The following is a 23,788-nucleotide window of genomic DNA, read 5'->3' on the forward strand; positions in this document are numbered from 1 at the left end:
TCTTGTCCCTCCTCCAGCTGTAGGCTGGCACCTGAGCCATCTTCCAGGTGTACCCGGGGCCCATCACCTGTGTGGGACCAGAAAGAGGGAGGCAGGCTATTTGTGATGCCCCAGAGGCCCACGCCGCCCCCCTTCACCCCCACTGGACTTTAGAGCCAGCGCTTTGACCACCTTTGGGGAGTCTCTGTCTGGCCACCTAGGGCTCTCATCTGCCTGGATTCTGGGGTGGAGCTGGGGGCAAGCAGGGGCCACACAGTAGCTGATCTCTGAGAGACCTGGCGCCCCTCTGATCCTGTGAACTGGGTCTGCTTTATGTGCAAGAAGACCCCAAAGATCACCCAGCAACCAGGCCGCCCCACCATCCTATGCGGGCTCTGCCATCAGGAGGGCCGCCTGAGTGTTGGGTGAGGCCGGGCGCTGTGGAAGCACAATTTGCAATCATAAAGTAGAATGTGAGGCTGATTCCTTAGCCTGCTGCATGGAGAGGGTCATAAGAAAGCAAAAACCCCAAACAGAATAGATTTCGCAACTGCAGGAGGAAGCAGCTTTGTAAGTGCCCAACGAGAGGCTAATTAGAGACTTCAACTGGAGCTTTGCAAATGAATTATTTACAATTCTTCAGAGGGAAATGATTATAATAATAACCTTTGCAATTCCAAAATTAAGCTTATTATACTCTTTTCCTCTGCTCCAGAAATTCTCTGAGGTCTGTCATCAAGCAGAAAGCGAGGAGTGAGGCCAGTCCTCTCCCCCCGGGTGGGTGGGTGGGGGAGCGGCACCCCGTGGGCCCCTGCGGGGCTGGCCCCCAGTATGGACCAGCGATGCCAGCTGTTTAAAAGGGAAAGCTGTGGAATCGTCCTTCATGCCTCACCCCCCCCACCCCGTTTCCTCTGATTTAAGGATGCTCTGCTCGCTCAGTCAGGACTCCAGGAGTTGCAGAGGCTCAAAGAAGAAACCAAAGCCTCTGCTCCCATCAGAGGCAGACCCTGGAGTTGCCAGATTTACAACCAAGTAAGCGACACAGCTGTTACGAAACTAACCAAAATGAAGGTCGACTGACCGCATCTTCCTTGCCCGCACCGGCAGCCGTCTGATTGGAAATTAAGGGTCTGTTTCTTTACGATACGAGGCTGCAGACTCGTGGCATGAAAGGGGTGGGGACCACTGGCTGATTGGACCCCCCGGGGTTGCAGAGCCTGCGCTGGTCCCCAGAGGGTAGCCTTGCCCTCCCTCAGCAGTGATAAGCCGCTTCCCAGCACCCCGAGGGTCCTGCAAACACGTCTGTCCCTCATTTCCAGCCTCATCTCCAACCTCAGCCCACTTGCACATGGGGCTGCTCTGGGGCAGGCCTCAGGCTGCCTGTATCAGAATCTGATACACCCAGCATCAGCCCCGGGCCGCCGTCAGAGGCCCGAGAACCCGCAAGGGCACAGAGGCTTTAGGCTGGAAGCACCCGAGCCCTGTGACCAGTTCAAGCCAGAAAACCTGATGGTCCTGTGACGGGCCTTACTGCGCTCCCCACCTTGGCAATGCGTCCAGACCCCGGGGCAGTGAGACTCTGCTGTGGACGCAGATGGCCCCGGCCCGTCCCGGGTCACACAGACGGCCAGGGGTGCAGGGGAGGCGGGCACAGCACAGCCCCAGGGAAGCCGCAGCCAGCCAGCTGCCCAGGAGTGCCGCCTCCAGGGCTACTCCAGGCCCAGGGTTACTCCAGGCCCAGCGCTCCTCTGCTCTTCTGGGTCTTTCTTTCCCTTTCCCTGGGAATCCCCACCACCCAAGGTCCCTATTCAGCCTTAGGCTGGCTCGCACACCCTGCTGTCCCCAGCCACACTCCCCAGAGACGATTGAAGGTTGACCTCACCCTTCCTCTGTCTTGCTACCCTCTGCCCACTGCCGTGGTGGTGCCCCCGCGCGTGTGTCTTCTGAGCAGGCGCGTGTGGACTCTGACTTTGGGGATCTATTTCTCTGGCTCTCGCCATCCACTCCACCCGGCATCCTGGGTCTGCCCCCACCCACCTGAGAGGGAAGGACGTCTCCCCAGGGACACAGCCTCTCCCCATTCTCCGCTCCCCTTCGAGCTGCCCTCCCCGGATGGCGATTGGTGGTGCCTTGCCGTCTTCTCTCCAGCAGTGCTCCCTGGGAGGGGCTGCACTCTTCTTGTGTAGTTGCTCAGTCGTGTCCGACTCTGCGACCCCGTGTAGCCCGCCAGGCTCCTCTCTCCATGGGATTTTCCAGGCACGAATACAGGAGTGGGTTTTCATTTCCTCCTCCAGGGGATCTTCCCAATCCCAGGATCAAGCCTGCGTCGCCTGCACTTCCTGTGCTGGCAGGCAGATTCTTTACCACAGAGCCACCTGGGAAGCCCGATGCCCACGATACGTGGAAGTCACGTCCTCCTGTGGAGAGAAATCAAGAGAAAACATGAAGACAGCTAAGTGAAGCTGCTATGATCTTAACGTTTGTTTCCTCCCAAGATGGATATGTTGAAGGCCTAACGTCCAGGGCAATGGTGTTAGGAGGTGGGGCCTTTAGGAGGTGATTAGGTCATAAGGGGTGAAGCCCTCCTGAATGGGATTGGTACTCTTATCACAGTGGTTCCCAGGGCTCCCCGGCCCCTTCCGACGTGAGAAGGCACAGTGAGAAAGTGCTGGCTGACCGAGCAATCAGGCCCCACCAGAACCTGACCTTGCTGGCCCCTTAGTCTCAGGCTTCCCAGCCTCCAGGATGGTGAGCGATGAATTCCCGTGGTCTATGAGAATCTGCCTGCAGTGCAGGAGACAGAGGTTTGATCCCTGGGTCTGGAAGATTCCCCTGGAGAAGGAAATGACAACCCACTCCAGTATCCTTGCCTGGAAAATTCCATGGACAGAGGAACTTGGAGGGCTACAGTCCACTGGGTTGCGAGAGTCGGACACAACTTAGTGACTAAACCGCCATCACCACCACAAGCCGTCCAGCAGCGGCATTTGTCATAGCCCCCAGAATGGATAAGGCAGCGTTTTCCCGACCTGGGGCTGGTGGGCGTTGCTCTCTCATATATCAACACTGAGCAGCTGGCACATGTTTATTTTCTGTTTGTTTTTTGGTTTTGTTAGTTTTTTCAGTAGAAACCTCAGGCTTGTCAGAGGATAACCCAGAAAACCAGCATTAACTCCAAAACCTGTAAGGGCAGGAAGAGTGGAAGAAGCTGTAGAGGACCCCAGGTCTGCGGGGAAACAGAACAGGGGAACGTCAGTGATGCTGAGCTCTCTGCGGTGAGACGGATTCCATACGGCTGGGCACCCGTCACTTTCAGCATCAAAACTGTGATGCATTTCGGTAGGAATCTTTCTTTTCAAAGGGAATACCCACTTCTCCCGCCTCTTAAGGGAAGAAGACTAACCAGGATCCTTCCCTCCAAGGACTCAAGGTTGCCAGCATGAAGACAGGCCCTCCATTGGACTGAGACCCAGCAAGTTCTCAGGGTTCGGTAGATGGCGATTTGCCCAAGACCTCAGGACACGCTGGGCACTGGGAGGCCTGGCTGGGAGCTTCCTGAATCCTTTTCTGTGAATCAGTATCCCAAACTAGAGATGTGTGTTGAAGTTGGGTAATGAGTATGTGGGGGGTTTATGATATTCTCTACTTTTATACATTTGGAGTTTTTCATAATAAAAAATGTAATTGTTTTCCTATTTTGTATGCTTCCCTGGTGGCTCAGGTGGTAAAGAATCTGCCTGCAGTGCAGGAGACCCAGGTTTGATCCCTGAGTTGGGAAGATCCCCTAGAGAAGGGAATGGGAACCCACTCCAATATACTTGCCTGGAGAATTCCATGGACAGAGGAGCCTGACGGCCTACAGTTCTTGGGGTCACAAAGACTCAGACAAGACTGAGCATGTTTTGTACAGTTTTTCCTGACTTCTGGGGAAAACCATGAGGTCACGCTCCTCAGATGTCACTTGTTGCTGCTTCAGGCAAACTTGCTTCTTCTCTTCAATCAGGAGGCAGCAACTTGGAATTCACACCTGTGAGCATCTTACAGGTTCTGGCTGAAGGAGGGGTGGGCTGTTGCTGCCTGGACTTCCTTCTGTCTCCCCAAGGGCCTTTCCTGGTTCATTAGCATTCCAGCTGGGTGAGGTGTCCTTAGGCTTCCTTCCTCACTGTAGGAGGGAGGGATGGAGAAGAGGGAGTGAAGTCAGCAGAGATCTAAATGCCCTAAAAAAGAATACATGTGGCTTTCTTTATAAGTGTGGGTGGGGAAATGCTTTCTAGCCATGACTAAAAAATCCAGACCCAGTTAGGGAGAGCATGCAATCAAGGCAAAGAGGAATTTAAAAGATAATCAAATACTGGATGCTTGGGGCTGGTGCACTGGGACGACCCAGAGGGATGGTACGGGGAGGGAGGAGGGAGGAGGGTTCAGGATGGGGGACACGTGTATACCTGTGGCAGATTCATGTTGATGTATGGCAAAACCAATACAATATTGTAAAGTTAAAAAAAAAAAGACAAAAACAGATATAATCAAAAAATAAAAGAGAGAATTAAAAAAAACTTAAAAAATAAAATAAATAAAAGATAATCAATGGAGGGAAATGTTTGCAACACATTTCGCAGATAATGGCCTAATATTCCCTGATATGGCCCCTGTCAAGAGGTGGCATCTATCTGTCTACCCCCTTGAATCGGGGAGATTCCTGTAACTACTTGGATGAATAGAATATGGCAGAAGTGATGCTGAGCCAGCTCTGGAATATGCCTTAATTGGCTTGGCAGCCTCCACTTCCTCTCTTGGAGGCCCGAGCCTCCATGTAAGAAATCTAGGCTCCCGTGCTAGAGAGGCAGGCCCCAAATGTGTGAGTGATAAAGCCATCTTGGACATCCAGCCCACAGGGAACCCAGCTTCAGCCCTAATCTGGCAGAAGTGATGCTGGGCCGGCTCCATCCGTAACTGAGAGCTCACCTGGCAGCTGTCAGCTTCTCCCTCTTGCAGGGCTGAGCCGCTCTGGGAGAGAGGCCAGCAGAGGGTGTGCACATGTTCACCCAAACCACAGAAGCCGTCTTGAACGAACAGCCCTGTTGAGTGGATGACACCAACCTCAGCTTCTATCTGGCCATCCACAGGAGAAGCCTCAAGACAGAATCACTCAGCTGAACACTGGCAATTCACACAACTGTTAGGGATAATAATAACAAACTGCTAAGCCTCTACATTTTTGTGTGGTCTCTTTACATGTGCCTGCATGCTAAGTCGCTTCAGTCATGTCTGACTCTGCAACCCAGTGGACAGTAGCCCACCAGGCTCCTCTGTCCATAGGATTTTCCAGGCAAGAACACTGGAGTGGGTTACCAAGTCCTCCTCCAGGGGATCTTCCCAACCCATGGATTGAACCCGTTTCTTTTATGTCTTTTGCATTGGAAGGTGGGTTCTTTACCACAAGCACTACCTGGGAAGCCTGGTCTGTTACATAGCAGCATAACAATAACCATATAGCAGGGAAATAGGAATTTATTTAAGTAAACTTTTGACGATAACTTCAGTCTAAAGAGAAAAAAGATATTTTTGCTGGGTATAAATCTTGAACATTACTCAGTACGTTTATCGTTGAATCATATGTATTCTATTTGTGTAAATGAATAATCACACTGATATTGCGGAGAAGGGGAGGAATAAATGTAGACCAGTAGGAGGCAGGGAAGAGTTCTGTGGTGTTGGGCTTACATAGACATGTCAGAGTCAGATCATGACTTTAAAATATCTGTGTTTTCTTTTTTGTATGGATGTCTTGGCTCTGTCCATGGAAAGGGCCTAGAAACAGTGATGCCTATCAGCAATGCACATGCTAGGGTCAGATTTGGTCCTTAAATATCAACCTTTCTCCACTGAAAGAAACCAGGTTTCCCTGAGAAAATGGTTGATTCTAGGACTGAAGCAAACACGATGAGCCTAGAGTGTCTTGTTCCGCCCGAAGGTTAAAAAATGCTCAGGATATGATGAAAGCAGAATAGGAGGAAGGTACCCTCAGTGTTGAGTCTAAGACAATTTGAGCAGAGAGATTAATTATTGACAGCGATGGGCTATAATGCATGACATTTTTTAAAGCAAGAGAGAGAGACCGTGTTTCCATATAAATTGTAGAAAGCAAGCAAGAGAAGGAAATTTCCCTTTTGTAGTAGAATGTGTGTGTGTGTGCTCAGTCACTCAGATGTGTCTGACTCTTTGTAATCCCATGGACTGTAGCCTGCCAGCTTCCTCTGTCCATGGAATTTTCCAGGCAAGAATACTGGGGATCTTCCCGACCCAGGGATTTAACCCAAGGCTCTTGCATCTCCTGCATCGGCAGCCGAATTCTTTACCACTGTGCCACCTGGGAAGCCTCATATTATAGTAGAATATCAACCAGTAAATGTGGAAGGAATGACAAGAGTTAGGAAATCATAATTTTGCCATCAATATGGCATGGAAAAAATGATTCATGCAAGAATCATCAATGGATGCTAAGGTCAGTGAGTCAAAGTGTGTTAGGAAACGGGTCATCCCCGAGTTTCAATGTACCCCCCACAGACTATGAACTGCTAGGGGGAATGGGTCTTTTTATAGTGGGGAAACCTGGAAACACCCTTTCACCAAGTGACTGAGGTCCATCACTAACCACGGGACGAGGTGACTTCACAGCCCTCCTTAAGTGACACGCCGAGGACAAACCAATCCTATTATATCCCGGCCAGAAATGCGGAACATACACTGAATCACAAAGAAAACATTAGACAAACCCAGGCTGAAGGACATGCTACAAAATGGTTGATCTACACTCTTCAAAAATGTCAGTATTGGGACTCCTTGGTGGTTCAGTGGTTAAAACTCTGTGCTTCCACTGCAGGAGGCATCAGTCTGATTCCTGGTCAGGGAACTAAGATCCTGCATGTCTCATGGGGCAGCCAAAAAGAAAAGTCAAAGTCATAGGAAATAAAGGACATGTTCACAGCGCCATCATTCCTAGCAACCACAGGGTGGAAGCCCCCAGATGGTCCCACCTAGCTCTTTGCAGCCCTCGGAGGCTGATGGGGGCTTCCAGCTTTAGAAGCAGGCCCACAGGTCTCAGCTCCTTCCTTCGTGGATGAGCACCCTGTGGGTCTGTTTAGAGCTTCACATCCTAGAACTGTGGTGTCTTCACAGCCCCCAGGGAGGAATAGAACAGTGAGGCTGAATTTCAGAGGAGGGGGTCTGCTCAAGGTTGAGACACCTACCCAGTGAGCAACAGCGCTGACTTTGCACTCAGTCTCTGAAACACCCAAATCTCCTCCCCACCCCCTCCCTCCACGCTGAAGATCAGAGGTGGAGTCTGAGCAGAGACCCTGGGCTACTCTAGGCCAGGAAGGCAGGGAGGCAGCCTGGAGAGGGGAGCGGGGCTCCTGGGTGCTGCCAGAGCCCGCCTCCTGCTGGGCCTGGCCAACGTCAGCCCTTCCAAAGATCTCCGGGCAGCTTGAATATTGCTGAGGCTTCTATGGGGGCTGCTCAGAAACCACATAGGGAGTGAGTGGCCCGGGTGCATGGGGAGCAGGATGTACCTTGAGTTTCTTTTCCTGAAAGCACGGTGATGGGGAGGAACGAATCCAGCTCCGTGTGGGGTCTGTCCCTTTACTGTGACCTTGTGCTCTGCTGCACGTGTGTAGTCATGCTGGCTCCGCACGTTTTGCAAAAGAATGTTTCCGGTGTGTGTGTTAGCTGCTCAGTCACGTTTGGCTCTTTGTGACTTCATGGACTGTAGCCTGCCAGGCTCCTCTGTCCATGGGATTCGCCAGGCAAGAGTACTGGAGTGGGTTGCCATTCCCTTCTCCAGGGAATCTTCCCGACCCAGGGATTGAACCCAGGTCTCCTGCATTGTAGGCAGATTTTTTTTTTTCCTTCTGAGCCACCGGGGAAGCTCAATGTTGCCTAGAGCCTGAAATATACCGAAGAACCTATTCTCAAGGCTCTGACCTTTAAGAGTATAACTCTGTTCCATTCATAGGGAGATAAAAAGCTTCAGAACAGAGAACAGAAAGGAGACCTGACCTACAAGGGCAGCTGCAAGAACGGAGGATACCAACACCAAAGGATCTGCGACGTCAACCACACCCTCCCCTCTGTAAGTACAAAAGCGAAGCGGAAGTCGGTCAGTCATGTCTGACTCTTTGCGACCCCATGGACTATACAGTCCATGGAATTCTCCAGCCCACAATACTGGAGTGGGTAGCCTTTGCCTTCTCCAGGGGATCTTCCCAACCCAGGGATTGAACCCAGGTCTCCCGCGTTGCAGGTGGATTCTTTACCAGCTGAGTCACCAGGGAAGTCCTTTAAGTATAAAAGAAGCCTCAATTCTAACTCAGGTAAAATAGTCTATGGGGCACGAATCCACCATCTTCTCACCTACTGGCTTTCCCAGTAGAGTCGCTATTCCTGCCCAACAGCTCGTCTCCCGATTTACTGGCCTGTGATGCGGTGAGCAGAGTGAGTTTGGACTCAGGAACAGCACCATGCTGGGAAAGCCATCACCTGATCACGTGTGCCCTGCTCTGTGGTCCCCGCCCCGTCAGGGCCAGAGAGCACCCCCTGAGCCCCTCACCCGCCATCCCCGTCTGTTCTCAGGAGACTCAGCACCAGCCCCGGGTGCTCTGCTTCAGGGCTTCGCATCCACACTCCACCGAGAGCATCTTCCTGGCCGTTGGGCTGAATTCCTTTCCACGATGAAAGGGGGGAAACATGTGATGTAAGAATAGAAGATGACAAAGTGCTGGTCCCCAGCGGCTTGCTGGCCGCCTTGTAAAAACCGTGCCAGCCTCTTGGCAGCCTCGCCCAGGCCTGGAGGCTCAAGGCCCCACCACGTTTAATAGGAAAACTTTCTGGACTCACAGAACGTCGTCTGAGGCCTACAGACGACGTTCCACAGCTAGCTCCTGTGCTCAGCATGCCGAGCAAGGAGGTTTCGTAACATCTTTATTGTTTTGGAAAGGGCCCTCTTGACCTTTCTATGACTTCAAATTAACACTCAGAGAGATCAGAAGCTCTTGAAAATTTTACCTTTCTCCTCCAACCCTGAAACCTTGGTGGTCCTCTCGGCCAAAGCCTGGATCCCACGACGACTGGGTTCCCTGGATGGCCCTGTAGGGAAGCACATCCCCCAGATACACCCAGCGCCTTGCTTTTGGAATTCTCTAGGAACACCAAGGAGATTAAAACTGTTAATCCCGTCCTGGACCCGAAACTGCTGCTCCTGGCTGCAGAACCACAAAGTGAGAGTCGTTAATGGAGGCAGGAGATGTAGGTAAACAAGCGCTGGTGAAATAAAGCCCAGCGGACCCTTCACTGGGGGCGTGGCGCCCACCCCCTGGCTCCCCACAGGATGTGACTGTTCCAGAGGCCCGCTGCAGAGGCGCGGGAAGGGGTTCTCCAGGCTCTTAAGTCAAAGGCTGAAACATTTCGCAAACTTTGAGCAATAAAATGGCAAAACCTCCCATGAAGGCAAGAGCCTGGGAGGGGAGGCCAGTTCCATAAAAATTAAGGAAGGAGGTCGGGGGAGCCAACCCCTGCATGCTGGGGTCCCAGCCGCCCACTCTCTTTAACTCCCCCAGGACTGGACTCAGTGTCGCTGGGTGGGATGGGGGGAGCAGAGCCTGGTCACCCCGGCGGCACGTCCCTGTCCCCACGGAAGAGCCAGGCTCCACATGCATGTGTGCGCCCCCCACAAACCAGGCAAAACCCACCCCAAACCCCTGCGGGGGCCTACCTGTGCTTCCTAAGTTCAGTTCAGTTGCTCAGTCGTGTCTGACTCTTGGCGACCCCATGGACTGCAGCACGCCAGGCCTCCCTGTCCATCAGCAACTCCCGGAGCTTGCTCAAACTCACATCCATCGAGTCCGTGATACATAGTAAAGATGTGGGTTTATGTTTTTAAAATGGGTATTTTAAAATATTCTAATACTTTCTAAGCATTATATATCCTCTAAGTGCAGTTTAAGGGTGAGGAGAAGAATCTGGAGTGGGTTCTGAGAAGGGGGAGCCCTGGAGAGAAATACTCTGTGCGACAGGCAAGCAGGGAAGTGGCAGGCTTGGTGGCCCCAGCTTCGCCATCCCCAAACAGCCCCATCGCACCTGCGTCTGCCCGGTATTGCCACTCTGAGGGCCCTCAAGCAGGCGGGGAAGGTGTTCTCTTTACAAGAGAAAATGAAGCTGGAAGTTTAAATCTTGATCGAGGTCATGAGCTAAAAGCTGGAGGAACTGGAGTAGTCAAGTTGGGCAACTCCAAGCCCTGGGCTCCTGCTGCGCCCCCGGGGCTTCCAGAAACCCTGCACACTGATGTCTGACCGAGAAGCTGAGAGTGAAGTCCCCTGAGCCACCGCAAAAGTATCTTCCCGCCATACCTCCAAAGCAGAAACAGACTCACAGACGCAGAGAACAGACTGCTGCCTGCCACGGGGGAGGGGCGTGGGGGAGGGAAGGACTGGGAGTTTGGGACCAGCAGGTGCAAACTAGTGTGTGCAGGATGGGTCAACAACAGGTACTGCTGCACAGCCCAGGGGACGATTAATACACTCAATGACCTGGGGTAAACCCTAGTGGAAAAGAGTATCTGTGTGTGTATAATTGACTCTTTGCTGTACCACAGAAATTAACACAACCTTGTAACCCAACTCTGCTTCAATACAATCTAAGAAAAATCTTCCCACCGGAAGGCCCTGAAGTGTAATATTAGGATCATGAAGAGACCGAGCTTGCTATCTGCAGCCCTTGGTGGTGTCTGGGAACAAGACGAGCTCCAGGTACGAGGTAAGGAGGGTTGATGCTGGCGGGACCCAGGGAGGGAGAGCAGAGACGGGACACAGGTCGGGGAAGACCTCTCAGGACTGGATGGCCATGCCTGCTTGTTGCTCACTGTGGGGGTTCCCCGGCCAGGCCCTGACCACCATGGACCACCCTTCTCCACGGCTTGCGGTCTCCGCACACGGCCTCTGCCCAGCTTCCAGCTTCCAACTCGTGTCTTGGGGTCTTACCCACCCTGCCCCCATGGATGGCTGCTGGTCTCATTGTCGTGACCCTCTGTGGGATGTCCCCATGGAGCAGAGCTCTCAGGGGAGGTCGGCGCTCATCCTGACCCACGTGGCAGAGCCTGTGTCATTCTGTCTGGGGGTCCACATGCCTGGGAGGAAGCTTTGTGCAGGGTGGGCCCCCAGAAGGAAAACAAGTGGGTGCTCTGACGTTCCCTGAGGGTGACCTTCAGCAGTCAGCAGAGGAAATGGAAAGAAAGGGCACCCCTCCCAAACTGCCAGGCCCCACAGGGTGAAAAATCTTGCTTGTGCATGAATGCATGTTCTTAGGTATGTGTTCAACCTTCAGGCCGGCTGGACCCTCTTCGCACGTGGTTACTGGGGGTGGGGCGGGTGTGATCGTCACCATATGCAGTATTTTGTTTACCTTCTCCAAGGTGAGTTTGAGTGCCCCCCCTGCTGAGCTCAGGAGCATGGGCCACCTGCTCTGGCCAGTGAGCTCTGGGCAGTGGCGGGACGCTTTCAGGCAGAAGTGCTCAGAGCCAGCCCGTGGCTCTGGGGGGGTCTCTGTCCAGTGACGGCCCAGGTAGAGGCCCCTCCGACCGCCCGGGTCCTGATCGCAGAGCCAGAATGACAGGGTACAGGCTGCCAGCTACCCAAGTGGGCGCTCAGCGTAACCAGCCCATCCTGTCCATGGCGCTGTGAAGGCTTGGTCTTAAATCTAACTTTTTATTCTAATGACTTTCTTTTCTTTGTGTTCACTTTGCTTCTTTCGTTCTTTTTTTTTTAAACCTGTCTCTGCCATCCATTTTATGTGTATCTTTGAAGCGGCATTTAGTTGAATTTGGGGGATAGAGGTTCAGTCCTACAGTCTCCAGCCTTTACACTTGAATTTAATCCCTTTTATGTACATTGGATACTGAAATAGTGGGATGATTTTTCCTATTTTGTCTGATAGTTCACATACTGTGAATTTCCTTTGCTTCCTTTGATCTTGTCTGCCCTTTCCTGGCATGATGGAATTCTTTGAAGTCCTTCTCTTCTCCACAATGCTGGGGAGGCTACAGGTTTTATTTCCAGTCTTGTGCTGGCTAGGCTTTGTTTTCAGTCGACATTCCAAACTCCAAGTCTTCTCAGATGAAGTCTAAAGTATTTACATCTTCTCTCTGAACCAGAAAAGAGATTTGATATCTTTTATTGCATCTTTGTTATTTTTATTATTTACGCAATGCAAAAAATATGGAATAGTATTACACTGAGCAATTCATTTTGGGGTTTCCCCTATAATCTATGACAGAGATGACCAAGGGTTCATTTTATCCTCCTGCTTGATTGTCAGAGGTGGCTGCGGTCTGAGGATTTGTGTTTCCTTTCAGTCTGGGGTCCCTCTTGGTGTCTGTTCAAATATGACCTCTCCCCTCTTCCTGTTCTCCGGAGCTCCTCTCCTCCTGCCAGAGTTGCCCAGCCACACCCAAGTGTCTCTAAGTCGCTGTTTCACGTTGGGTGACCTCTGAATCTCTGTTTTTCTCGGATGCATTCTTGGTGAATTCCTTCCATCTACCTTCCGATTCATCTACTATCTCTCTGACTGCACTTGGCTTGATTTTATCCTGTCTACTGGCTATTTCTACTTCAGTGATCATCTTTTTTGTCTCCAGGTTTCTGGTTCAGTTCAGTTCAGTCGCTCAATTATGTCTATTTGTGACCCCATGGACTGCAGCATGCCAGGCTTCCCTGCCCATCACCAACTCCCAGAGCTTGCTCAAACTCATGTCCATCGAGTCGGTGATGCCATCCAACCATCTCGTCCTCTGTCGTCCCCTTCTCCCCCTGCCCTCAATCTTTCCCAGCATCAGGCTCTTTTCCAATGCGTCAGCTCTTTGCATCAGGAGGCCAAAGGATTGGAGGGGCCCACTGGGTACGCTGGCCACAGTCACCGAGCAGGTGTTCTCCACCCAGGTTCTAGATATGCGGCTGCTTCCCCACACTGGTCCTCACATCTGTAGAAGGCACTCAGCTGGAACTTTCCACTCCCTCTCGTGGGTGGGGGGCTGTACGCAGGGGCCGCCTCTGTCGTCCTGTCCTCACCCCTCAGGTGGGGCTCTTTCAGTCACTGTTACTGTTGCCACCTTCATGCCTCTGGACCCGGAGCCCAGCACGCCTCCAGCCCGCACCTATCACTGCTTCCTGTCTTCTGTTCCTGAGTCTGAGGCGCTCGGCATGTTCCGCAGTGTGGCTGTAACTTCTGTGTGCAGTTGCCATGGATTTGGAGCAGAGAAGAAGCCACAGAGCGTTAACTTACAGTGCCATGTTGTCCAGAAATCCAGAAAGTTCATTTCTTTATCTTCTTATGTCAGCTTAAGCCCAATTTTGAGCCCCACCCTATGGGGTGGCAGAAAATTCAACCCCTCCCTCCCATCCTAGAGGAAATCAACTCTGAATATTCACTGGAAGCACTGATACTGAAGCTCCAGTGCTTGACCACATGATGCGAGGAGCTGACTCATGGAAAAGACCCTGATGCTGGGAAAGACTGAAGGAGGAGAAGGGGACAACAGAGGACGAGTTGGTTGGATGGCATCACTGACTCAATGGACATGAGTTTGAACAAGCTCTGGGAGTTGGTGATGGACAGGGAAGCCTGGCGTGCTGCAGTCTATGGGGTCACAAGGAGTTGGACACAACTTAGTGACTGAACAACAACTCCTATCCTGGAGTTGCTCCAGAATCAAGAAGCTTCCGTGATGCCCAGAAGACCGAAGAGAGCCTCGAGCGGTCATGCCCAGCGGAGGCCTTTCCCCAGCATCCTTCTCCTGTTCGGGGCCATGCTTGGAGCTCAGGAATCCTTGCCAAAGTGGAAACCCACAGCACCTGGGCTCAGCCTTCCTGGGGCACAGCGTGGCCGGCCCACACCCTTCCTGCACTCAGCCTGGTTCTGCTCAGATCCAGGGCCCTCGGGACTGCTCTCTTCCAAATCTCAGGGAATCACTCTCTCTCCCTCCCACTCGCCCTTTGGGATTAGAGTTTTATGAAATGGGCTTAGCTTTTTACAAAAGACAGAAAGAGCGTTTGGCTTCAAGCTGCTTTGGCTTTCTGCCTGGAAAAATAAAAAATCCCTGAGGCAAAAGACTGACAAAGAGCTGGGTGATCTGCTGGAAATGGGATGAGGATGAAAGATACAGAAAGCAGATAAAGATTAATATCCCCCCCCCCAAAAATAGAGCGTTTCCATGAATTTTACATCTTATCTCTTTAAGAGACAAGTGTCCTATGAGAGCTGGTGATGAATGAATAAGCTGCCCTTTTGAGAACTGAGCATTCTTGGGAAAGTCAGGAAGCTCAGGAATGTATAGGGGCCACAGCCCAGCTGAGCATCACCACATCACTGCCTCTGCTTAGCAGTGACCCCGAGTTACCAACAAGATGACAAAATGGTGATGGACTTTTTTGCTTTAAATTCTGTTTAGTAAGTTGGGAGAGGACATGCATACGGTTTAGAATGCTTATCTTCAAAGCAGTACTTTTTTCAGAACTTTGTCTCTAACAGAGGTGAGCTTTGATGACCTGAGAAGCCCCCAGAACACTGTTTGCAGTGAGCAGGTCTCACCACGCCTGCCTTGTGGCCTCCCAGCACCGCTGTCCAATCCCTCACCGAGTCGCTGGCGACCCCCTGCAAACCCCTCACTTTGTTCACCTGTCAGGTGCAGTGGTGAAGTGGGGTGGTTGGGGTCACCTCTGAGAGCTTAGCCGACAAGGTCCATCTAGTCAAGGCTATGGTTTTTCTAGTGGTCATGTATGGATGTGAGAGTTAGACTATAAAGAAAGCTGAGCACTGAAGAACTGATGCCTTTGACCTGTGGTGCTGGAGAAGACTCTTGAGAGTCCCTTGGACTGCAAGGAGATCCAACCAGTCCATCCTAAAGGAGATCAGTTCTAGGTGTTCACTGGAAGGACTGATGCTGAAGCTAAAGCTCCAATTCTTTGGCCACCTGATGTGAAGAGCTGACTCACTGGAAAAGACCCTGATGCTGGGAAAGATTGAGGGCAGGAGGAGAAGGGGACAACAGAGGATGAGATGGTTGGATGGCATCACTGACTCAATGGACATGGGTTCGGGTGGACTCCGGGAGTTGGTGATGGACAGGGAGGCCTGGCGTGCTGCGGTTCATGGGGTCGCAAGGAGTCGGACACACCTGAGCGATGAACTGACTGAACGGAGAGCTGTGGTCACCAGCAACCTCAGAATATGACCTCGTTTGGAATAAGGGCCTTTGTAGATATAATTAAGGTGATGATCTCAGATGAAATCTTCCTGGATTAAGGTGGGCCCTAAAGACAGTGATCTCCCTCAGAAGAGAAGAGAGGGGAGGGCACACAGGAACAGAGAGAAGCGACGCGAAGAGAGGCAGCCGGATGACGCCCTGCAGGCCGAGGGCCCCCTGACCTGCCAGCACCTTCTGTGAGCCGGACAGAGGCTGGAGTGGCTTCTCCCCGAACCCTCTGGGGAAACCAATCCACCAGGGCTGTGACTTTGGACATCCAGCCTCCAGAACTGATGGAGCGTCTGTTTCTGTTGCTTGCAGCCACCCACTTTGTGGTCATTTGTTATGGCGGCCCTAGAAAGCTAAGACTGGAGGGTGAACTAAAAAGTCTTAAAGGGTCCTCTGGCCACATTCTGTGAGCAGCAAGTGGAGCTGCATCTGCGGAGAAGCAGCAAGGGACACTGCCCAGAGCCTGCTGCCTTCATCATTGCATTTTATCTCCAGTCTTTGTTTTTTTTTTAGTTGTGACTTTACTTTTTCTAAATTTTTATTTTATATTGAAATGTTATTGATTTATAATGCTGTGTTAGTTTAAGGTGTACAGCAAAATGATTTAGTTTTATATATATATATATACTTTCTCAAATTATTTTCCCAGGGAGGTTATTACAGAATGTTGAGCAGAGTTCCCTGTGCTATACAGTACGTCTTTATTAGTCATCTGTTTTAGGTATAGTAGTCTATGTGTACATGGAGAAGGCGATGGCACCCCACTCCAGTACTCTTGCCTGGGAAATCCCGTGGACAAAGGAGCCTGGTGGGCTGCAGTCCATGGGGTCTCAAAGAGTTGGACACGACTGAGCGACTTCACCTTCACTTTTCACTTTCATGCACTGGAGAAGGAAATGGCACCCCACTCCAGTGTTCTTGCCTGGAGAATCCCAGGGACGGGAGCCTGGTGGGCTGCCGTCTATGGGGTCGCACAGAGTCGGACACGACTGAAGCGACTTAGCAGCAGCAGCAGTGTGTGTACATGGGGTCTCCCCTAGTGGCTCGGGCAGTAAGGACTCCACCTGCAATAAAAGACTCTGGTTTGATCCCTGGGGTGGGAAGATCCTCTGGAGGAGGAAATGGCAACCCACTCCGGTATCCTTGCCTGGAGAATCCCAGGGACAGAGGAGCCTGGTGGGCTACAGTCCATAGTGTTGCAAAGTATTGGACACAACTGAATGACTGATATTCAATATGTCACATAACATTCAGTGTGACGTATTGAATCTCAACATGTCAATCTCAGACTCCCATTTTATCTCTCCCCCCAACCTTTCCCCTTTGGTAATCATAAGTTTGTTCTCTAAGTCTGCGAGTCTGTTTCTCTTTTATAAACAAATTTATTTGTATCATTTTTTAGAGGTTCCACATGTCAGTGATATCATATGATATTTGTCTTTGACTTACTTCACTCAGTATGATAATCTCTAGGTCTGTCTGTGTTGTTGCAAATGGACTAATTTCACGCTTTCTGTGGCTGAGGAGAATTCCACTGTACACGTAGATCCACACCTTCTTTACCCACTCCTCTGTCGATGGACGTTTAGGTGGCTTCCACGTTTGGCTGTTGTAAATGATGCTCCGTGAACGTGGGGTACACGTATCTTTTCAAATTAAGGTTTTTGTCTTTTCCAGATACATGCCCAGGAGTGGGGTTGCAGGATCGTATGGTAATTCTATTTTTAGTTTTTAAGGAAGCCTCCGCTCCGCTCTCCACAGTGGCTGTACCGCCAACAGTGTAGGAGGGTTCCCTTCTCTCCACAGTCTCTCCAGCGTTTATTGCTTGTAGACTTGTTGATGATGGCCATTCTGACTGGAGTGAGGTGGTACCTCATTGTGGTTTTGATTTGATCTCTCTAGTAATGAGCGATGCTGAGCTGGCTCAGGGCCGACACGGTCCTTCCTAAGCCGCTGCCCCAGGAGGCTGAGCTTCAGCCAATAGAGAGAGAAATGACTGTGGATTTTGAAGACATTCAGCCAGAAAAAGAGGAGACTTATAGGTCGTGATGAGTGAGCGCATGTGGTTGATGGCTTCTTGTTTGTAAAGAGATTCATCTTACGTTCAGTAGATCCAGAGGAAGTGCTCAAAGAGGGGTCAGACTCCAATTCAGCACAGTACAACCTCCTGCAAGGAGAGGTCTGTGGCCCTGGAGGACAGTCGTCCTGCAGGAAGTCAGGGCCCTTCGCCAGAGGGCAGGAGGGCTCTCAGAAGGCGGAGGGTGTTAGGCCAGAAGACCTTGAGACCCTTAAAACTGGGCTGTTAGACTTCATCAGCGCTAATCCAATTACAGGAAATCAGACAGGCCCTGCCCTCCGGCAGCCAGGGCCCAGGAATTAGCATTTTTTCCCTGAGTGTGGAGACACTGGGGCCAGTGACCAGGCATTTCCTGTGCTGGACACACCCCGACCAAAGCCAGCTCCAGCTCCAGGGGCTGCTCCAGAAGAAGACCACCCGGGGGCCCTCTCCCCACACTCGAGAGCCCACACCTTCCACAGCTCAGATACCGGCTCATCCCTGCCGTGGCCCCCTGGTCCATCACAGGCAGATCCCCATCTCTTCTGGTTCCAACTTTTGACCAGTTCCCTTTAACTGGTGTCCTGTTCTCCTCGTCCCATCTTCCTAAACCCGCCTCCTTTGGGAAGCCTCCCCATCTGCTCTCCCCTGTCCCTGCCCCTCTCTGGCTTTGCGAGTTATCACCTTGTTGCTGCTGTTGATGGTTTCCCTGGTGGCTCAGGTGATAAAGAATCTGCTTGTGATGCAGGAGACCTGGAGTCAATCCCTGGGTTGGGAAGATCCCCTGGAGAAGGGAATGGCAACCCATGAGTCGCAAAGTCGTATCTGACTCTCTGTAACCCTATGACTGTAGCCAGCCAGGCTCCTCTGTCCGTGGACCTCTCCAGGCAAGAATACTGGAGTAGGTTGCCATTCCTTTCTCTAGGGGATCTTCCTGACCCAGGGGTCAAACCCACATCTCCTGCACTGCAGGCAGATTCTTTACCATTGAGCCACCTGGGCAGCCCAAGCTGCCACCTTAGCTCCTTAAACCTATCAGGACTTGAAAAGACGTGTGTTTTCTGGTTTGTTGCCTTTTCTCTGCTTCTCTCGCTTGAGTGGACGTTCCCTGGGAGCAGGACTGTCTCAGTCTTGCTTGTCCCCACAGCACCCATTTTTCCACGAGGCACTGACACATAGCAGGCACTTCAGTCCACTGGGATTGGCTTTATTTCAGGCGGGAGGGACCCCAGTTGAGCACTGACTTCACCAAGCTTCATTCCTTCAAGCCAGAGCTCTGGAAGCCACGTCCAGGCTGCTTGGGCAGCTTTGCTCCACATGATTGCTGGGGTTCCGGGCTCCATCCCCTGCTCCAGCGTCACCAGGCAGCCCTCGTGGTCATAGGTGTCCAAGCTCTGACCGGTCTGCCCTTGTGCTGGGCGGCAGGAAGGGGAAAGAGAAGGTGACACCATGACCCACTCCCGCCCGCTGGCCAGGCCCTGGGCCACAGGCTCCCGCAGAGATGCGTGTGAAGCTGGGCAATGTGGTTTCATTCCAGGCAGCCATGGGTGTGGCTAAAAAAGATTCCATTTCTAGGAAATAGGGGACAACTGGAAGCCTCTGCAGTGGAGCTCCGCAGTTAGCACTCTAAGCAATCTTGAATCAGAGTCTGTTCTAAACCGGTAGAATGTTCTGGTTACCTTCTTTGCTCCTCTGGGAGGGTCGCTATGGGTCAGAGGACTGGTCTCTGCACATGTCTTGGCCGCCCCAGGGGCTGGCAGGCCCCTGAGGACAGGGTGTGTTCCCCTGCCCATTGAGTCTCTGTGGCTCCTCACCTCTCTCTCTGTCCCCACCGCGCCAGGCCCCAGAATCCACACACAGTACAGACAGCTGCTGTTGTCCAGTTGCTCAGTTGTGTCCGACTCTGTGACCCCGTGAACTGCAGCCCGCCAGGCCTCCCTGCCCTTCACCGCCCCAGGCCCCAGGACCCGCACGCAACGCACACAGTAGGTGGCTGCGAGCGTCCTGTGCTGGTGATGAAGATGGGGACAGGGCTCATGGTGGGCGCTCAGCGGCCGTGGACGGCTCCAGATGGGCTTTGACTGTCGCGTACAGCACAGGATAAATGCCCTGGAGACTCAGGGAGGGGCCCCTGTCACAGTGCACGCAGGAAGCGGCTTTTCTCCCCTGGCGATGCCACCCCATTCATCACGGCATCAATAAACAGATGCTGGGGCAGAGACCAAAGCACCACCGAGCTGAGTTCTTGGGGATAAACAAGGGCAGGGTGGCCACAGGCCCCAGGCCGACCCTCTCTGGTTCCGGAACCAGCCATCTCCTTGCTCATCTTCTCCACGGCCAGCTTCTTCATGCTGTTCATGAATCACGTCCATCTTTACGAGCAGACAAGGCGAGGGTGGGATCCTCCGTCTCAGCAGAGCCTTGGGGATTTCTGGACCTGCTGGTTCCTGTCAAACTTGGCTGGTGTCGGATGAAACTGTGGACTCTGAAGGAGACAGGACGAGTTGCTCCTTATCGTGGAGATTTTAAAAGTATATACACATTATCCCCGTGGGCGGTAAAGTTTAAATGTGCTCCCATCCCAGCCTGGTAGGATGCAGGAACGAATCTTCTCCAGGGCAGATGGAGAAGTGTTTGTTAAGATGGATGTGATTCACGAACAGCATGGAGAAGATGGCCGTGGGGGGCGAGCAAGGACATGGCCTGTGACACGGCTCAGAGCACTCACAGGAAGCAGGTTCCAGGCAGAGGAGGATGGGATGGAGGCATGGAGGGATGGAGAGCGGGATGCAGGGATGGAGGCATGGAGAGCGGGATGCAGGGATGGAGGCATGGAGAGCGGGATGGAGGGATGGAGGGATGGAGAGCTGGATGGAGGCATGGAGGGATGGAGAGCGGGATGCAGGGATGGAGGCATGGAGAGCGGGATGCAGGGATGGAGGCATGGAGAGCGGGATGGAGGGATGGAGGGATGGAGAGCGGGATGGAGGCACGGAGGCATGGAGGGCGGGATGCAGGGATGGAGGGATGGAGAGCGGGATGCAGGGATGGAGGGATGGAGAGCGGGATGGAAGCATGGAGGGATGGAGAGCGGGATGGAGGGATGGAGGGATGGAGAGCGGGATGGAGGCATGGAGGGATGGAGAGCGGGATGCAGGGATGGAGGGATGGAGAGCGGGATGCAGGGATGGAGGGATGGAGAGCGGGATGCAGGGATGGAGGGATGGAGAGCGGGATGCAGGGATGGAGGGATGGAGAGCGGGATGGAGGCACGGAGGCATGGAGGGCGGGATGCAGGGATGGAGGCATGGAGGGCGGGATGCAGGGATGGAGGCATGGAGGGCGGGATGCAGGGATGGAGGGATGGAGGGCGGGATGGAGGCACGGAGGCATGGAGGGCGGGATGCAGGGATGGAGGCATGGAGAGCAGGATGCAGGGATGGAGGGATGGAGAGCGGGATGGAGGCATGGAGGGATGGAGAGCGGGATGCAGGGATGGAGGGATGGAGAGCGGGATGGAGGCATGGAGGGATGGAGAGCGGGATGCAGGGATGGAGGCATGGAGAGAGGGATGCAGGGATGGAGGGATGGAGAGCGGGATGGAGGCATGGAGGGATGGAGAGCGGGATGCAGGGATGGAGGGATGGAGAGCGGGATGCAGGGATGGAGGGATGGAGAGCGGGATGGAGGCATGGAGGGATGGAGGGCGGGATGCAGGGATGGAGGGATGCAGGGTAGGGATGCCCTGGATGGAAGGCAGCAGGCCAGGCTGACCCAGGACCCCCAGGAGCACGGCAGGGAGGAAAGCGCCACTTCATGACTCTCCTTGGTGTCCTGGGGAGCCCACCTCATGCACGTCTGGTCAGCCCTGCCCCCTCTCATTCCCAGGGGGTCTCTTGAATTTGCATGGGATGGAGGGGAGGACATTGTTTTGTGCAGGGAGGGCTACTATGCAGCTTCCAGCCCGCCCTTGTGGGAGGAAGAGGAAGGCAGACAAGTCTGCTGGGGCACGCACTTCTCTCCACACTCAGCCGGCTTGACAGGCGGAAAATGACATTTCATGGCTGTTACTCAGATTCCTCCAGAGTCTGTGGACCATTTTTATCTCTCACTCTCTTGGGCTAGAATGACACGCTGGGAATGCACGCAGGCTCTGGGTTCAAACCCCTTCCCCCGGGGGCCTTGGCCCCAGCAACTCCATTGCCTCATCTCTGAGGAGGCTTCAGTCCTACCCTCCCAGGTCAGGGGTCCAGGCGCGGAGGCTCTGGCCGTGGTACAGGCCTAGGCCGTGACGGAGGTTAGCTCCAAGTGTTAATATTGCTCTTTTTACTGGACTGCAGTTTTAAATTACTTTCTAAAGCCAAATATGTGTTGAACACAGTGCCCTTTATCTATCATAGATTTTGCAAATGATTTTGACCTTTAACTTGCCAGTTTCTCCTAATACAGGCTTTATTCTTGTTTAAAAATTAAGATATAATTGACATATAGTAACTTGCCAGTTTTAATTTCTTTTGCTATACGGAATTTTGTTTGTCTCTATATAATAAATCTAGTCATCTTTTCCTTTAGAGAAAATCTTAAGAAAGATTTTCCTACCTTGATATCAGAGCGTATTCACATACTTTTTGTTCTAGTTGTTTTAGGGTTTATCAAATGAGTCACCTTTTTTCATTAGTCTAGCAAATACTAAATTCAGCCATGTTATGATCCATTTCTGGACTTTCTTGGGCATCTTGAGTTACCTCCTTCTAATTATGCACTGATATCACACAGTTTAATTACTGTAGTTTTATGATACATTATAACAGATTTCAAATTTCTGTTCTCCAATCATCCTAACTTTGAACACAGCTATGGCTCCCTTTTTTCAATATTTCATCCCAGTGGGCATTAGAGGATCATTCAGAAGTATTTTATGAGTTTCCCTCAAAAAAAATAGGAAGAAGGAAGTTCTGTAACATTTTAATTGACATTTAATTAAACATATAAATTGAGAAACTTAGAGGAGTTTATGAAAATCACAATTAGAGAAAACTAGCCAAACCCATCTCATGGATCACAGCCTTATCTAACTCAATGAAACTATGAACCATAGCATGTAGGGCCACCCAAATGGACGGGTCATGGCAAAATGTGGTCCACTGGAGAAGGAAATGGCAAACTAGTTCAATATTCTTGCCTTGAGAACCCCATGAATAGTACGAAAAGGCAAAAAGATATGACACTGAAAGATGAACTTCCCAGGTCGGAAGGTTGCCCTATATGCTACTGTAGAAGAGTGGAGAAATAACTCCAGAAAGAATGAAGAGGCAGAGTCAAAGCAAAAACAACACCCAGTTGTGGATGTGACTGGTGATGGAAGTAAAGTCCAGTGCTGTAAAGAGCAATATTGCATAGGAACCTTGAATATTAGGTCCAATAATCAAGGTAAATTGAAAGTGATCAAACAGGAGATGGCAAGAGTGAATGTCGACATTCTAGGAATCAGTGAACTAAAACGGACTAGAATCAGTGAATTTAACTCAGATGACCATTATATCTACTACTGTGGGCAGGAATCCCTTAGAAGAAATGGAGTAGCCATCATGGTCAACAAAAGAGTCTGAAATGCAGTTCTTGGGTGCAATGTCAAAAACAGAATGATCTCTGTTCGTTTCCAAGGCAAACCATTCAATATCACAGTAATCCAAGCCTATGCCCCAACCAGTAATGCTGAAGAAGCTGAAGTTGAAGCTCTATGTAGCTTCAACTCTATGAAGACCTACAAGATCTTCTAGAACTAACACCCCAAAAAAGAAGTCCTTTTCATCATAGGGGACTGGAATGCAAAAGTAGGAAATCAAGAGATACCAGGAGTAACAGGCAATCTGGCCTTGGAGTACAGAATGAAGCAGGGCAAAGGCTAACAGAATTTTGCCAAGAGAATGCACTGGTCATAGTAAACACCCTCTTCCAACAACACAAGAGAAGACCCTACCCATGAACATCAACAGACGGTCAATACTGAAATCAGATTGATTATATTCTTTGCAGCCAAAGATGGAGAAGCTCTATACAGTCAGCAAAAACAAGACCAGGAGCTGACTGTGCCTCAGATCATGAACTCCTTATTGCCAAATTCAGACTTCAATTGAAGAAAGTAGGGAAAACCACTAGATCATTCAGGTACAACCTAAATCAAATCCCTTACGATTATACAGTAGAAGTGACAAATAGATTCAAGGGATTAGCTCTGATAGAGTGCGTGAAGAACTATAGATGGAGGTTCGTGACTTTGTACAGGTGGCAGAGATCAAGACCATCCTCAAGAAAATGAAATGCAAAAAGGCAAAATGGTTGTCTGAGGAGACCTTACAAATAGCTGTGAAAAGAAGAGAAGCGAAAAGCAAAGGAGAAAAGGAAAGATATACCCATTTGAATGCAGAGTTCCAAAGAATAGCAAGGAGAGATAA

At 51.5% G+C, this 23,788-nt stretch overlaps 1 long non-coding RNA gene across 1 annotated transcript; it reads left to right on the forward strand.

The window, feature by feature from the left end:
* Window positions 1-2,567: 2,567 nt before the first annotated feature.
* On the forward strand, window positions 2,568-3,651 carry LOC129656346 (uncharacterized). The gene is made up of 3 exons (XR_008716338.1): window positions 2,568-2,727; window positions 3,096-3,318; window positions 3,402-3,651. It is a non-coding gene; the product is annotated as an uncharacterized LOC129656346 (long non-coding RNA).
* Window positions 3,652-23,788: the final 20,137 nt, after the last annotated feature.

Source organism: Bubalus kerabau, chromosome 6 (genome assembly GCF_029407905.1).
Source record: "Bubalus kerabau isolate K-KA32 ecotype Philippines breed swamp buffalo chromosome 6, PCC_UOA_SB_1v2, whole genome shotgun sequence".
Taxonomy (NCBI): Eukaryota; Metazoa; Chordata; class Mammalia; order Artiodactyla; family Bovidae; genus Bubalus; species Bubalus kerabau.